The 15,766-nt window shown below is 45.7% G+C and overlaps 1 long non-coding RNA gene across 1 annotated transcript; it reads left to right on the top strand.

Moving 5' to 3' along the window:
• Nucleotides 1-5,306: 5,306 nt before the first annotated feature.
• Nucleotides 5,307-13,350, top strand: LOC144825243 (uncharacterized). The gene is made up of 4 exons (XR_013609349.1): nucleotides 5,307-5,400; nucleotides 11,844-11,901; nucleotides 11,990-12,369; nucleotides 13,201-13,350. It is a non-coding gene; the product is annotated as an uncharacterized LOC144825243 (long non-coding RNA).
• Nucleotides 13,351-15,766: the final 2,416 nt, after the last annotated feature.

The following is a 15,766-nucleotide window of genomic DNA, read 5'->3' as shown; positions in this document are numbered from 1 at the left end:
CATGATATTAGGAGTACAGGAGAATATTTAGAAGTGCTCATTGACTTCGCCAGAACTTACAAGGGCTGGCTGGCCTAAAAACCGGCCAGGAGAAATATTACACAACCTCATATGTTGGTTTTATATTGTGTGGTCTTACCGTATATCTTTTTACATAAAGGTTATACTTGTTTTATAAAACTCGTGTGGAGTCTATTTGTGGTGTCATCATTGGATTATTGTGAGCATGGTTGTGAATACTTTACACATTTGTCTTGAAGATACGCGGGTCCCTACTTGGCCTAAGGTACCTACCTCAGCCATCCAGGGATCCCGGGTCTAAAACTGCCCCTATCCTGTGCCCTGCCCTGAGCCCTACAACTCATCCCCCTAAAAACTACTCCAACCCTAGCCCCCTCACTGAGTCCTAAAACAAGTTCCCACCCCCTAAAACCTAACCCCAAGTACACCTGCCCCAGCCCAACTGCACCCTCAGCCTTCAAACTGCCCCAACCCCATCAGCCAAACCACCCCCAACCCAAATAATCTACCCCCAACTCCTTCCCCTGCCCTGAGCCCTAAAACTCCTGACCCCTGTTGTCCCTGTACACAAGCCTGCCCCCTTCCAGGCAGCCCTGCTTATTAAGCCTACATGCTCGCAGTCATCTACCAAGGGTTGGGCAAGGGAATAATTTATTGAGACCATGACTAGGCCTTATATTGTGATTGTGGCCTCATTACTAGTGGTAGTTACCTACCTACACATTCTAATAAACGACCTTCCAACATGGGGGCTCATGTTGATACCAGTAAACTGAAACAGGGGCACTGCCAATGACACAGGTTCCCTGATAAGCGAGGTACCAAAACTTTCACTTTTTCACTGCCACAAGAGCATTAACATTGATTTGATATAGGGACATTGGCATGGTACAGAGACAAAAGTAGACTGGCACTAGGATACTAACAAGTGGGCACTAACACAGGAACAATGGCAAATAGATGATCTCACTGAGGAAATGACAGAGGAAAATCAAACTGTCACTGGAACAGGGGACACTGAAACAGGTGCCCTAATTCTGACATGCTAATAGTAAACAAGCATCGGCACAGCTAACAGGTCTCGCTTTCTGGATTTTATAAGTTTTTAGTTATGTTTTATATTATAGTACGTGAAAATTCTAATAAAAGTGTTAAAACATTCACATATAATAATACAAAACATAACTAAAAACTGAGAGGGGGTGCAGAGAGTAGAGGCAGTGTGCCTTGGCAGAGTTAAGCAGGCACAAGGTATTGGAAACATGGGGTGAGAGGTGGGGTGGGGGAAGAGATTAGAGACAGGGAGCAGGGTGCTGTGGCATAGAGCTGGACAGGCAGAGGGTACCGGAAGCACGGGGTGAGAGCAGGAGAGGGTAGAGAGTAGAGACAGCATTTCAGCAGCACCTTTGGTTTCCTGAAAGAGCAGGAAACTTGGAAAACAAACTGAAAACAGCACTATCTGGCAAACATGGGCAGGTCCTACTAAAAGTGTGGATTCAGCACCGCCCACCATCAGGAGTGTGTGTGTGGGCGAGGGGGGTGGCGGGAAAGCTGCGCCTATGGCCTATGGCCGCTGTTACCTTATATATAATTAAAAAGATATTATGAATAACTCAATGACAGTATCAAAAAGTGTTTTTGAAGATATATGAGTAAAAGTGATTATTGCTTTAAAGTAATAAAGGCCAGAATGTGACTGCACAAGCAAAATACATTTTTATACAGCTGAATAGCGCAAACAGTTTCATATTTTATATAAACCTGCCGTGGTTAGGTTTCCTTGAGGTTAGAGAAGTTCTGTGCCTTTTAATCAAGAAGGACACTTGCCGCTCTGCTTAAGGTGTTAATTGGCCGAGGAGAGCCTGTAGAGTCTCCGGTGAAGCAAATGCCCACATTTTACAGATACACAGCAAAAATACTGAATGAGACGAACCATACAAACTGTTCTACTTTGAGAAATGTGATATTGATAACTGTCCTTGGTGGAGGACAGGGTGAACAAAGCACTTGAGGATCCCCATTTCATAGCTCATAGCTCAATAAAGGTAACAAATACTGTATTGTTGTGTGTGTCTGCACATATGTATCATATGTGTATTTAACATCAGTGTAGAAGTCCATCGCTGGTCATTCTCACAAGGCGGACTGGCATCCATGCGGTCAGGACTGTTTGTTACATGAAAATACAAGCATTTGCAACGCAATAGGTCTCCTATTTACTCAAATTTAAGCTATTGGCATTGTAAATGACAATGCCGTTTACTTAGGTTTTAAAAAACAAAACAAAAATAGGCATTGTCATTTACAACGCCAATCGCTCAAACTCGCATAAATGCGAGATCTATTGCATTTCAAACGATTGTTGTGAGTCTTTCGTGAGGGGGTGGCCTACAAGTCGCGTGTTGCAGAACTGGGAACTACTGGAGGCTGCAAGATGCACACTAACATATCGGGGTTTTCCTGGGGCATTGAGGGGCTCATTAAGGGAGGTGGGGAGTTCTGAGGCAAGAGAGAGACTTAGGACCAGAGCTGAATCTATGCACCACCAGCTCATCCGCACCACCAAGAAGAAGTCACTGAAGGAACGACTGGACAGCAACGCCCACGACAGCAAGGAACTCTTCAGCATCGTCAAGGAGTTCTCCAACCCCAGCACCAGCAACAACGACATCACTCCTTCACAAGACCTCTGCGACTCTCTCGCCTCGTTCTTCCACCACAAGATCATCGACATCCACAACAGCTTCGGCGCACCACCCACGCACCCAACCATCGAACCATCGCACCCCACCGCCACCCTCCGCACCTGGACCCCGGTCAGCACCGCAGACACAGCGCGCACGTTGAACACAATCCACTCCGGATCTCCAACCGACCCCTGCCCCCACCACGTCTTCAACAAGGCCGACTCAACCATCGCACCCCAACTCCGGAACATCATCAACACCTCCTTCAACACCGCCACCTTCCCGGAGAGCTGGAAGCATGCCGAGCTCAGCGCCCTACTAAAGAAACCAACAGCGGACCCCACGGACCTCAAGAACTTCCGCCCCATCTCGCTCCTCCCTTTTCCTGCCAAAGTCATCGAGAAGATCGTCAACAGACAGCTTGCCGCCTTCCTCGAGACGAACGGATCCCTCGACCCCTCGCAGTCCGGTTTCAGAGCCAACCACAGCACCGAGACCGCCCTCATCGCAGCCACCGACAACATCCGAGCCCTGCTCGACAACGGGGAAACAGCGGCACTCATCCTCCTGGACCTCTCCGCAGCGTTCGACACTGTCTGCCACCGCACCCTAGTTCAACGCCTCAGCAACATCGGCATCCAAGAGAAGGCACTGGAGTGGATCTCCTCGTTCCTCGCCGGAAGAACACAGAGAGTCCGCCTCCCCCGTTTCGATCCGAGGCCACCGAAGTCATCTGCGGAGTTCCGCAAGGATCATCACTCAGCCCGACCCTCTTCAACGTCTACATGAGACCTCTTGCAGCCATCGCACGCCAACACAACCTCAACATCATCACCTACGCCGACGACACCCAGCTGATCCTCTCCCTCACAAGAGACCCAGACACCGCCAGAACCTGCCTACACGAAGGGATGAAAGACGTCGCCGAGTGGATGAAGAACAGCAGCCTGAAACTGAACTCAGACAAGACGGAAGTCCTCATCCTGGGACCATCGCCCTCCGCCTGGGACGACTCCTGGTGGCCCGCCGCCCTGGGCACTGCTCCCAAGCCAACAGACCACGCACGCAACCTGGGCTTCATCCTGGACTCCTCCCTCTCGATGACCAGACAAGTCAACGCCGTCTCGTCATCCTGCTTTCACACCCTTCGCATGCTCCGCAAGATCTTCAGATGGATCCCGACCGAAACCAGGAAGACGGTCACCCAGGCACTCGTCACCAGCCGACTGGACTACGGGAACACCCTCTACGCCGGAACCACAGCCAAGCTACAGAAAAGACTCCAACGCATCCAGAACGCCTCCGCCCGACTCATCCTGGACATCCCCCGATGCAGCCACATCTCCGGCCACCTGAGAGACCTGCACTGGCTCCCCGTCAACAAGAGGATCACATTCAGGCTCCTCACCCACGCACACAAGTCTCTCCACGACTTGGGCCCCAAGTACCTCAACGACCGCCTGACCTTCTACACGCCCACCCGCCAGCTACGTTCTACCAGCCTCGCCCTCGCCGCCGTACCACGCATCCGAAGAGCCACCACCGGAGGAAGATCCTTCTCCTACCTGGCGGCCAAGACATGGAACTCCCTCCCCATCCACCTTCGACTGACCCAGGACCATCTCGCCTTCAGGAAGCAACTCAAGACCTGGCTGTTCTAGCAATAGCGGACCCCTTCCCCCAAGCGCCTTGAGACCCTTTCGGGTGAGTAGTGCGCTATACAAGTGCTATGATTGATTGATTGATTGATTAACTCTGAGCCATACAAGAGGCTAACAGACAGCGCAGGGAGTTTCCGTGATCTGTCGATGCACATCGCAACAGCGTGTTCTGGGAGGGTCTCACGCAGAGCTGAGGCGTTCTAGGACCTATGAGAGATTCACGGGCAGACTGGGACGTTCAGAGCTCTGGGAGAGGATCATTGTACTGAGCCAGCATGTTCTGCTCTCAGAGATACTTGTATAAAGCATAATAATGTTGCAGAATGAGGCAAACAAGAATTCGAGAACAGACAGCACCAAGATAAGCTGGGAAGAACATGCCTTTAGAAACAAATTCAAACTCGGGAGGAAGAGTGTTTAGGGAGGTGTAGATGGAGGAAGTATTGAAGCAAAGTTGTCGTGGGTTACTTCAGCAGTGATGGCGAAGAGAGCATGCAGATGCAGTGAAGGGGTGACATGAGACAGCTGGATGTTATGTGATCAGGGAGCAGACTGATAAATCGCTCCTGCACAACAGCTGCACAGAAGACGCCCCATTTGGAAGGATTCTACTGCACCACCCACTTGAGCAACGTGAGCCAGAGCAGATCTTTATGCTGGACATACTGGTAGGAGACCAAGGAGACGAGCGAGTGGCAGCTGTGTGCAGGCCCTTCTCGAACGTTCTTAAAAGGCACATTCCCGTCAACAATAAGCAGGGGGCAGGAGGAAGCATCCAAGAAGACGAGCGCGCACCTTCAAATAAGAAGCATAGAGGAGGAGGAGGCTGAGTCAGCCTAGGAGAGGAGGGATCTAAAGCACACAGGACAGCTATTAAATAACTAGCACCAGCAAAACCGTGTCTTCAAAACGAGCACGACTGAAAATACAGAAGTGAGAAGCGGTGGTGAGCTACCAATGTTGGAGCAGGCAGTCGTATGTGGCAGCTGTACAGATCGGGGAGAAAATCCAGGAAACAAACGTCCTCTCAAGTAAGGACTTTTTCACATCTCTCCTTGTAGCATTTTTGCTGGTTATACACGAAATGCTATGAGAACTAATACTTTGTTGTTTTAGTCTTCCTATGGATTTTACTTGTTTTTAATTCATGTCTGAATTGTTGTATTTTATGGTGTATCTTTGCTATACCGAATAAAGATTTCTTGAATTGGAACTAACACAACTTTCTCTGGGTTAAAGCCTTCTGCTTTGTGTCATTGCTACCAGGGTTGAAACTCAGCTTTTCTTGCTGAAGATATATTTTGTACTTTAGTAAACAAGGGCACTGTTTTTTTAACCTTGTAGTAGTTTTATACCATGCTCTCCCCTCAATTAACACTCCAGAATTTCACAACCATAATAGATATACCCTGGTAAAAAGATACCTTCATTTCTAGTGTCATTTGCTGCAAACATTAGCAATTGAGTAGACTGAACATTAGTTAATACACCATACAGTAATGTACTTTTATATGTACAACCATGTGTAATGTATATATCGTTTTTATCTGGCTTAGCTTTAAGGTCTACCTACATAAGGTGAAATAACCTATTAATTTACCATAAAGACTGCTAATGCAATGATATGGTATTATGTATGGGTTTAGGCAAGTGTTATTTAACGATGCAGTTATTTTATGTGTTGTCACCTGTTTCTATATATTTTGTGAGTTAATAAACATTCAGTTTGGTGTGCAAGTAATGATTTGCATGGCTGTCAAGCAGAACTAACCACTGATAAATGTTAGTGTTTTTTTCGGTTTGGGTTTAATTTAATACTATAATTGTACTTCAACTGTGGGTTTTGAAAGTGATTTTTTGAGCTTGTTCAATTATACACACCTTTCAGATTTCAATGTATGCAGGCAGCCAACCTCTGCTGTGCACTACTTTCACCAGACCCTGCGGCCAATGCAAATACAACAACGGAAGCCTCAAGTCATGTCACAGAATTTTTTTGCGACCACGGCACCGGGACTGACATCTGCCAGCCTGATGGGTCCTCATGGGTCCTCAGCACAGTTGCAGTCAATCTGCCATTGCTCCACCTGTTTCACTTTCCTAAGGAGTAAGGAATGTAGCGACACACCTCCTGATCCATAACATGCAGCATTCATACTTCTGCAGTTAAGGTAGAATCAACACATTTTCGGGAAATCCTTTTTTCAGATTTAACCCTTTCCGTGCTGATGACGGAACCGCTCCGTCATCAGCCGCGGTGGCACTGTGCTGATGACGGAACGGTTCCGTCATGGCTGCCCGATGCACCTGCACGCCGCTGATTTCGCACCTGCGCGGCGCGTTCTATTAAGCGGGCGGGGCCATGACGGAACCGCTCTGTCATGAGCACAGCTCAACCGCGGCTGGTGACGGAGCGGTTCCGTCACCAGCATGGGCGTGCCGCGCGGCCCCCCCGCCCCCTTAGCGCTGCGGCGGAATAGCCGCCGCAGCGATGAGGTTAATAACTTCCCCTGCTTGGCGAAATTGCACCAAATGTGGATTTCTTTTTACACCAATGTAACTTTAAGCCTGCCACATTCTTTACTGATGGGGTGCTAGGTTTCAAACAAGGTTGTATCCACCTAACTCTGCCTACAGTCCATGGGACGTGTCCTCTTTCTTTAAAAGTATTGCAGTTTCATAATAGGGTTGCCTTCCGTCACTCTCGCAAAAATGAGGCTGATGGAGGGCTGTGACAGCTAGAAGCAATCCTTCCGTTCGGTCTGCAGAGTCGAACAGGGCAGCAGGGCATCTCTCAGATATGCAAGGACATCTTGTTGGTTGTGTTTTTTTTTAGAAAGAGATAAATTACCCACCCGTTTCGCAGAGTGGTAAGGGCAAAGAATCGCTCTTCCCATGGGTAAATAGAGGTTGGCTGTGGACTGTCCTTCCTCATGCGCTAAGGCCTTCCTGGAGGACAGAGACGGAAAACCCAGCGCTTAATTTGTAAAGAAATAATTACCTGGGTCGATGTTTTGCTGTAAGAAACTGCAGCCTGTAGTGGTCCTGGCCACCTGATGGCACCCCATACACTGCTCTGTAGGCTTTCAATGCACCTCTATCATGACTTGCAGTGAATACAACTACTCCAGAGATTCTCCACCGTGCACGTAATGTCCTGACTTGTAGCACAAGACTGTGCACTCACCCTTGTTTGGGAGGATTGTTATCCCTATGCCTTGTACAATGGCGTATTTGTGTCCCAACGTACCCTTGTTTGTGCAGATTTGTCAACCCTATGCCTTGTCCAAGGCCAGGGTGCTCAGAGTGAATCTAAGCTCCTTCTTTGTCGAGGTTCCAATTCTTTACTCAATGATAAAAGAGATCATCACAAATATCACCCACTACTGATACGAATAAGGAACTCTTCATTGGCTCAAGGCGAGATTACAGAGAACAGATCACCCAGATCCTACCAGAATTAGTCAATGAACGACATTTTGTTTTTAGGTAGGGATGGAGCACAGAACCTGCTGTTCTTCAAAATTGTTGATGAAATGCTACACTTTCTGGTTTATTCTCCTGGACTCATAAGCAGCCTTTGAACCTCTTAAACACACTGAAATAATGGGAATAATTAGCACAGTCCAAAGATGGTTTCCCTCATACCCATGAAATTCTTCCGGACAAATAAAACTCCACAGGATCCTTAGCCCCTATGCAAGGTAGTCCCCCAAATCTCAATTCAATCTCTTTAACTTGTACTTAGAGCCACTATTCACACAGCTGAAACAGTCAAACATATATTGGCATCTTCACACTCATGACATGCAGCTATTTCTATATGTCACCTCCCGGGACGAGATACTCTTTTTACGTCAAACCACAGAAAAATGTAATTCTAACATTTAAGATCAAATTCCTGCTTATTGCCCCACTTCAGCAACAAACAACAGCAGTAAACCCATAGACCAGGTTGAGATCTGGGTAAGGAAGTATAGAAAAACAACATTGTCTCAACCGGTATTATTGAGAGAACTAATTAGCAAGTATGTACAGGACATTACAACGAAAGAGAAATAGGAAGACTCGTAGTTTGTTTAAATGGGCTCGAGGCATCAGATGGATATTTGAAAAGATAAAAGACAGCAATGGTTGTGGAAACAATTGGGAACAGTTGTATTAGCACTGTAAGCAATTATTGCAGGGGAGACCTGAAGACTTTTTGCACGCAAGTGCTTGTGACACTCAAAGGTGAATGGCTCAGGTGACAAGTGAAAGAAATAGCTAGGGCGCAATGTGAAAAGGTGACTGATATTTACAACGATTTATGGTTCAGGAAAAATATTATTTACATAGATTAATCATATTTTTTAGACATTTTTGAAAGAACCATAGTAGAAGGGGCACAGCAAATTGCGCTGGTATGTCGACAGCGTTTCGATCCTAGTCAGTTGGGATCATCATCAGGACCAAGTTGCCATTTGAAGGTGCTATACAAGGGGGGAAAAGGGGAAAATGAGACAAGGGGAGGGGGAGCACGAGAAAACACCAGGAGCGCGAGGAACGTGGGCTGGTGAAACGTACCTGAGGAAGGTGCTGAGGTATGGATGCTGGTAGGGCAGCGGGGCTAGCCCTATCCCAGAGGCATGCGTCCAGGAGAAGGGGCCCTGTGGGGCAAGAGGAGCGAGCTAATTAGGAAAAGGTCAGTCTGGGCCAGGCTAGGAGTGCTGCAGCCAAAGGAAGTGGCTATGGATAGCACGCAGTAGTGAATGCAAATGGATCACTAGATGCAATTCAGTAAACCTTGGACTAAACATGTATTATGTGCCAACATATATGTATTATGTGCCCAAATTTTTCCATTAAATGGAACCTTCAAAATCTTGGATTGAACATGTATATAATTGTACTATGTTTAGCAACTGATTGTTCGACCCATGTCCTCTTCACCCCCCCCTTTTTTACCCCGCGATCCCATCACTACCCCCCAACATTTCCTTCCTGCTTCACAGCTTGCCCTATTGCGCTGGCCTGTGGCGCTTGCCCGGTCTCCTTGCCTACCGGGCTCACATCCCCGGACACGTCCCCTATGTGCGATGACTTCGACACTCCCGGTGGCATGACACACTCTATTTCAGCTGGACTACTCCCCCTGGCAACCGTGGTGTCATCAGACAGTCACGCCCCCTTGCGTGATGACTTCACGCTCTAATTGTGATTCCTATCACTTCCTTATATACACCCGGCGCACACTGTGAATTCGGATTCCTTTCCAGCCGATCACAAATGTGGCAGACTCTTGGAGATCGCAACTCCGTTCCAGGAACCAAATCGACTCTGATTGACTCTACGTCTGGACTGACTCCTCTTTTCTATGGTAAGCCCAATCGCTCTGAGGATGACTTTACCATGCCTCCTACACCTGGCCTGCCCCTGGGATGCCGGTCTCTCCCCCCCCCCCTTGTTCTCCTTTGGTCAGGGCAGGCCCACTAGACGGCTCCTCAACCACCCGCTTCAGCCGGTCAACAGTGGATCGGGACTCCGACCTGTCATCAGCTCTTGCTGACCCTCTGTCTCACGCATTCCTTTCCGGGTACGTTTGGAGCATGGTTTCCACACGCTGTTTAGCCAGCGCTCACAGTCCTTGCCTCACTCGGACTCATACGCCCCTTCTCTTCCAGGCTATCCTAACTCAAAATTCCTTCAATACCGGATCCGACAAAATTGCGCATTCCTTCACTGGAAGGATCTAGCATTCCGGGCTCTTCCCCCGCCAGGTACCCTGTGCCTTAGTGATTCTGCGCCTCCCCATCCATAACACCATCCATAGCCACTTCCTTTGGCTACAGCAATCATAGCCTGGCCCACACTGGCCTTTTCTTAATTAGCTCGCTCCTCTTGCCCCACAGGGCCCCTTCAAATGGCAACCTGGTCCTGATGATGATCCCATCTGACTAGGAACGAAACGCAGTCGACATACCAGCGTGATTTGTGGCGCCTCTTCTACTATGGTTCTTTCAAAAATGTCTAAAAAATATGATTAACCTATGTAAATAATCTTTTTTCTGAACCATAAATCTTTGTACATATCAGTCACCTTTTCACATTGCGCCCTTGCTGTTTTTTCCACTTGTCACCTGTGCTGTTCACCTTTGAGTGTCACGATCACTTGGGTGCACAAAGTCTTCAGGTTGCCCCTGCAATAATTGCTTAGAGTGCTAATACAAATGTTCCCAATTGTTTCCACAACCATTGTTGTCTCTTATCTTTCAAAATATATGATGCCTCGAGCACATTTAAACAAACTACGAGTCCTCCTATTTCACTTCCTTTGTAATGTCGTGCTCATACTTGCTAATTAGTTCTCTCAATAATACCGTTTGAGACATTGTTGTTTTTCTATATTGCCCCACTTCAGCGCACAATCCCAGTCCAATCATTGCTGGCTTATCCAGAGTAATGGACTGCAAAACTAAGGGGTAGATGTATCAAGCTATTTTCTAGTCGCAAATGCTGCGAATCGCAAAAAATGGCGTTTGCGACTAAAAAATAGGAATATGAGATGTATGTAAGAAATCGCATCGCAAAATAAGTAATCGCTATTTTTGCGATTACTTAATTTGCGAAAGTACAAATTCTGCGAATTTCTTTGCGATTTCTTATTTTGCATGGTTTAACATTAGCGAATTTCGCAAACAAGAAATCGCAAAATAAGAAATCGCAAAGAGATGTATGAAAAATTCGCAAATTGTGAAAACATGAAATTCGCAAATTAAGAAATCGCAATTAACACTAACTACAAGCAGGTGGTAACCAATTTGAAAGTATAAAAGAAACCCACAATGCAATTTTAACTTTCAAAATGGCGGGACTTTACCTGATAGCTAGGAGGCTGCGTATCCAAGCCCTTGCACAGAGGAGACAGAGGCAGGAGAGAATCTTCAGACTGCGTATTACGCTGTTCCAGCAGACAGAAGAGGACATCTTTGAAAAATACAGACTTGACCCACACACCATTTTGGACCTCATTGATGAATTGAAACACTTTCTGGAACATCAAACAGCCAGGACCCAATCAATTCCTACGCATGTGCAGGTATTGTGCTCACTGCACCTTTTGGCTTCTGGTTCTTTTGAAAGGGTCATTGCAGAGGTTGGAGGGGTGTCTCAGAGTGCCCTGTCACGCTTTTTTAAGGTTTTTCTGCATGCAATGATGAACAGGCTACAACATCACATTTACCTCTCCAACACCCAACAAGCCATACAAGAGACTAAACTGGATTTTTATCAAATCGCACGTTTTCCACATGTGATTGGTTGCATAGATGGAACCCATATTGCCATCACTCCACCGGCTGCCACAGAATATGTGTACAGAAATAGAAAATGTTATCATTCCATCAACATTCAAATGGTGTGCAATGCAAAGTACATTATCACTGATATTGTGGCTCAGTACCCAGGGAGCACTCATGATTCCTATATCTTTCAGCATAGTGGACTACATAGACGTTTGAGTGCTGGCCAGTTTGGAGAGGGTTATCTACTAGGTAAATGTACCACTATTTCACATTCTTACTAACAACAATTTTCCTTTGATGTGAAGCACACACTCTTTCTTTCTCTCTCATCATGCAGGTGATAGTGCCTATGCTGTGCGTGATTTCATTCTGACACCATATTTGAATCCATCAAATGTACATGAAAGGAGATGTAATAAGGCACACCGTTCAACCCGTGGTGTCATTGAAAGGACTTTTGGAATTTTGAAAAGCCGTTTTGGTTGCATTCACAAAAGTGGTGGTGCTTTACAATACAATCCTGCAACGTGCTGTAAAATTGTAAGTAGCTGTGCCATGCTACATAACATGGCCACGAGAAAAGGGACTGAAATTGAAATGAGTGACTCAGATACATCTGATGATGATGAAATACCTCCACCTAGAAGAGCTACAGCAGGAGTGGGAGCTGCTCCTGGATGTCAGAGACGTAGTGAGATAACACGCAATTACTCTTAGGTAAGACAATGAATCACAAACATGTATGTGGTTTCAGTATTGAATGTTTTTAATTCACAAACATTGAAGCTACTAATGTAGTGCTACATGACCTGTTAATGCAAAGGCAAAGCTACATTTTCATTGCAAAATAAAAGGGTAAATGAGTAGCAACAAAATCAAGATATGAAAAAAGTCATTTTTTGCGCTGGCGGCTTTGAGTAGAGCGCTGCACAGATTCCATGCTTCTATTGGATGAAGAATGTCCGGCATTCCTTCCACTCCTGCGCTGTGTTACATCTGATGTAGGAGTGGGATTACTGCTACTCCTACTGGAGGTTTCCTCAGTGTCAGCTGATTCAAACAGTGCACTTGCGCCAGAGTTTGCTGTCTGGAGTAGTTCAACAGCAGATGTTACTTTGTCTAAACCTTTGGCTACACTCTTTGTGCACTTACTGACCTCTCTCTGCATAGTAATACTACGCCTTGTAAAATTAGAAGTAACAGTGCACAATCTGTTTATGGCTTTGGTGTAGCCATACATCCTGACATGGGCACGGTGAGCTGCCCTGTTGCGTGATTCCTCAGTGCGTTCAAGGGCCAAACATAGTCTATCCATTGATGAAGCCATTGCTCTCATCCCATCTCCCATGCCTGCATTATGCTTGTTTAATTTGCACAGCTGCCTATTTATAGAGCGTAGGACCTTGTGCTGTTGGTGCTGCACATGTAACATGTCCTGTTCTAATCCTGCAAATACAGTAGGATTGTCCTCTTCTCCACCTCTGCTGCTCCTTGACCTTTCCATAGTATATGCACGTGACCTTCTCTGTGCCTGTGATTGCTCTACAGGTACTGGAGGATCAACTGTTTCCTGTACACTCTCACTCGTACCACCAGCTTCAATGTCATCATCTTGAAAAGGAGGCAGAGGGGCCACATGTGTACGTTTTTTCCTGACAATGGGAGTGGACTCAATTTCATCACTTATACTGTCTTCAACAGCACAAACATCTTGAAGAGGCGATTGATTGCCATCACTTTCCTCCCTGGAATGTCCTGCCTGTGCTGTGGATGTAGATAGAGACATATGAGTTTGTTGTCTGGATTACTTTATGAGCTTAATAAAGTGTTCCTACTTTGATAAAACATATTTTGTAGTGTATTTCAATCTAAATTTAAAAAACAAAATGTCATTCTGTTTTTTCTATTATGTAAAAAATAACATGTTGAAATGTAACTACAACTCCCATAATGCATTGCTCACTGTCTGTGACTCAGTGTACCTGGTCTTAAGAAAATCCCACTGTGTACTTGTACTAACTTAAAGCACATGCATGTCCCACAACTTCACTTACAAACAAACATGCATCTTACCTGCTGCTGTTTGTGAAGGCTCAGAGCTGTCAATCTGCGCAACACCACTCACACTCTTAGGCAAGAGAGTGGCCTCAACAAGCTCCTCAAGTGGAGTTGGCTGCTCAGCAGTTGATGTTCCACCTCCTTTCTTGCTCGACTCCTTCAATCTTGCCGCTAGTTTTTCCTTGGACCGGAGGCGCATAGCATACCATCTTTTGCGCAACTCCTCGATGGTAGGTGTTGTCACTCCAACTGAATTTACCTTCTGCTGGATGTCCAACCAAATGTTCCTCTTACGTGCCTCTGGCACTTTCAGTGCTTGTTTTCCAAACAGAAACTCATGGTTGCAAGCCACCTCCTCAATTAAAATCTCCTGTTCTTTTTCAGAGAACTTGTGCTTCCTCTTCCTCTTCTCTCCTGACAATCCCTCCTGTGTGTTTTCAGGCTCCATGACAAGCAAAACAGGTCTGCTCAGCTCCAAAAGTCTTCTAACTGCCACTGGGTGTGGCTCAGGCAAACAGGTGCAGGTAATCACCCACACTTCTTGACTGTGATGTCATCATCCTGTTCCTGCATTGGCTGATTCCCGTTTTTGCGATTTCTTAATTTGCGAATTTCGCAATTTAAGAAATTGCTAATTATTCGCAGAATAATTTGCGATTTTTAAGAAATCGCATATTATTCGCAAAAACCTACATACATCGCGTTTTGCGAATCGCAAAACATCGCAAATAAAGAATCGCAAAAGGCTTTCTTGATACATCTACCCCAAGATTATTCGACGTACAAAAAATCTTCTCAGCAAATCATAAAAATCTGAAGCTTCAATCATATATAAACACAATAGAAAAAGAGCTAGGCCATTTATCAGAATTTAAAATGGTGGTGCAAAAACTGGTCTTGTCAAGACTTACCTACGGAAATGCTCCACTAAAAAGACCTTCGCAAAACTAAATCTGACTCTACTATTTTGAACTTTACACATGGCAGGAGAGTGAAATATGTTGAGCCTTTGACCTCACTGCATCGAAATGTCTTCCTATCGAACCAAGTAGCATGTTCATTATTACCTTCATAAGAAACAAAGTCATGACCCCGAGATACCTGGCACAAAAAACTCACCATGGCAAGGGGCAGTTGCTCAGATCTGAATCTACGCTACTGGCACCACCTACGTTCAAAACTTAAAGAACCATCGCTCACTCGTTTTCAGGAAGCGCCCTGAAAACATGGACCTCAGTTCCTCCAACTATATGCACAACCCCCTCTTTTGGAGCATTCAGATTAAGTCCTGGTGACTGAGTTGGTTAATACGAATAATTAAGATGCTGACTGACAGCATGAACATTTTTCTTTAGCCACTCATATAGTGTCCATAAATATAGTGCAAACGTGATATGGTATTCCCCGAAGCTGCATCATTTGGTTAAAGCTAGCATTTATAAAACATAGGCACCTGATTCCCTTTGCGGTTAAAGAAATTATTAATTAATTAAGAAACAAATGTGTATATCTATACCCCGTAACATGATTAATTTTACTGATACCTCATTCTTTCAAATGCACATGTTGGCTATTTTTGTATACATGATCACTAAAATCCCTAGTAGTCAAAGACCATTGAGCACTGCTTTTTTGCCAATCTGTGGAAAGAGCATAGGGTGTGGTCTCTGGCCGCATCCTCCAGAGAGCCCTGTGACTAATGAACCAGCTAAGTAGCGCCTCACGCCTTTTGTTCCAGGCTCTGGGCACAGCGCACCGATACACGCACAACCAAATTTGCAAGGATTTGGGCCCTACTCAGTGGGGGCATGGATTTTGGCTACACTCTGCTTCCAGCCGCCATACCTAATGAAAGAACGGTGCAAGTCATTAGCCCTGTGCCTTTAATACAAAGCCTAAAATGTCCTATGTGACAAAAAATAGGAAAACATTTTTTTTAAAGATGCTATTTTAATTGGAATTTAATAACGGTAAGTCACTTTTTGAGCCTTGTGCTAGTTTCCTGCCTCTAATGGATCTTCGCGAAACTCTCCAAAAACAGTTTAAGTGTCTGAAT

This window comes from Lissotriton helveticus, chromosome 3_1, assembly GCF_964261635.1.
Source record: "Lissotriton helveticus chromosome 3_1, aLisHel1.1, whole genome shotgun sequence".
Classification (NCBI taxonomy): Eukaryota; Metazoa; Chordata; class Amphibia; order Caudata; family Salamandridae; genus Lissotriton; species Lissotriton helveticus.
This window is presented reverse-complemented; position numbering and strand designations above follow the sequence as displayed.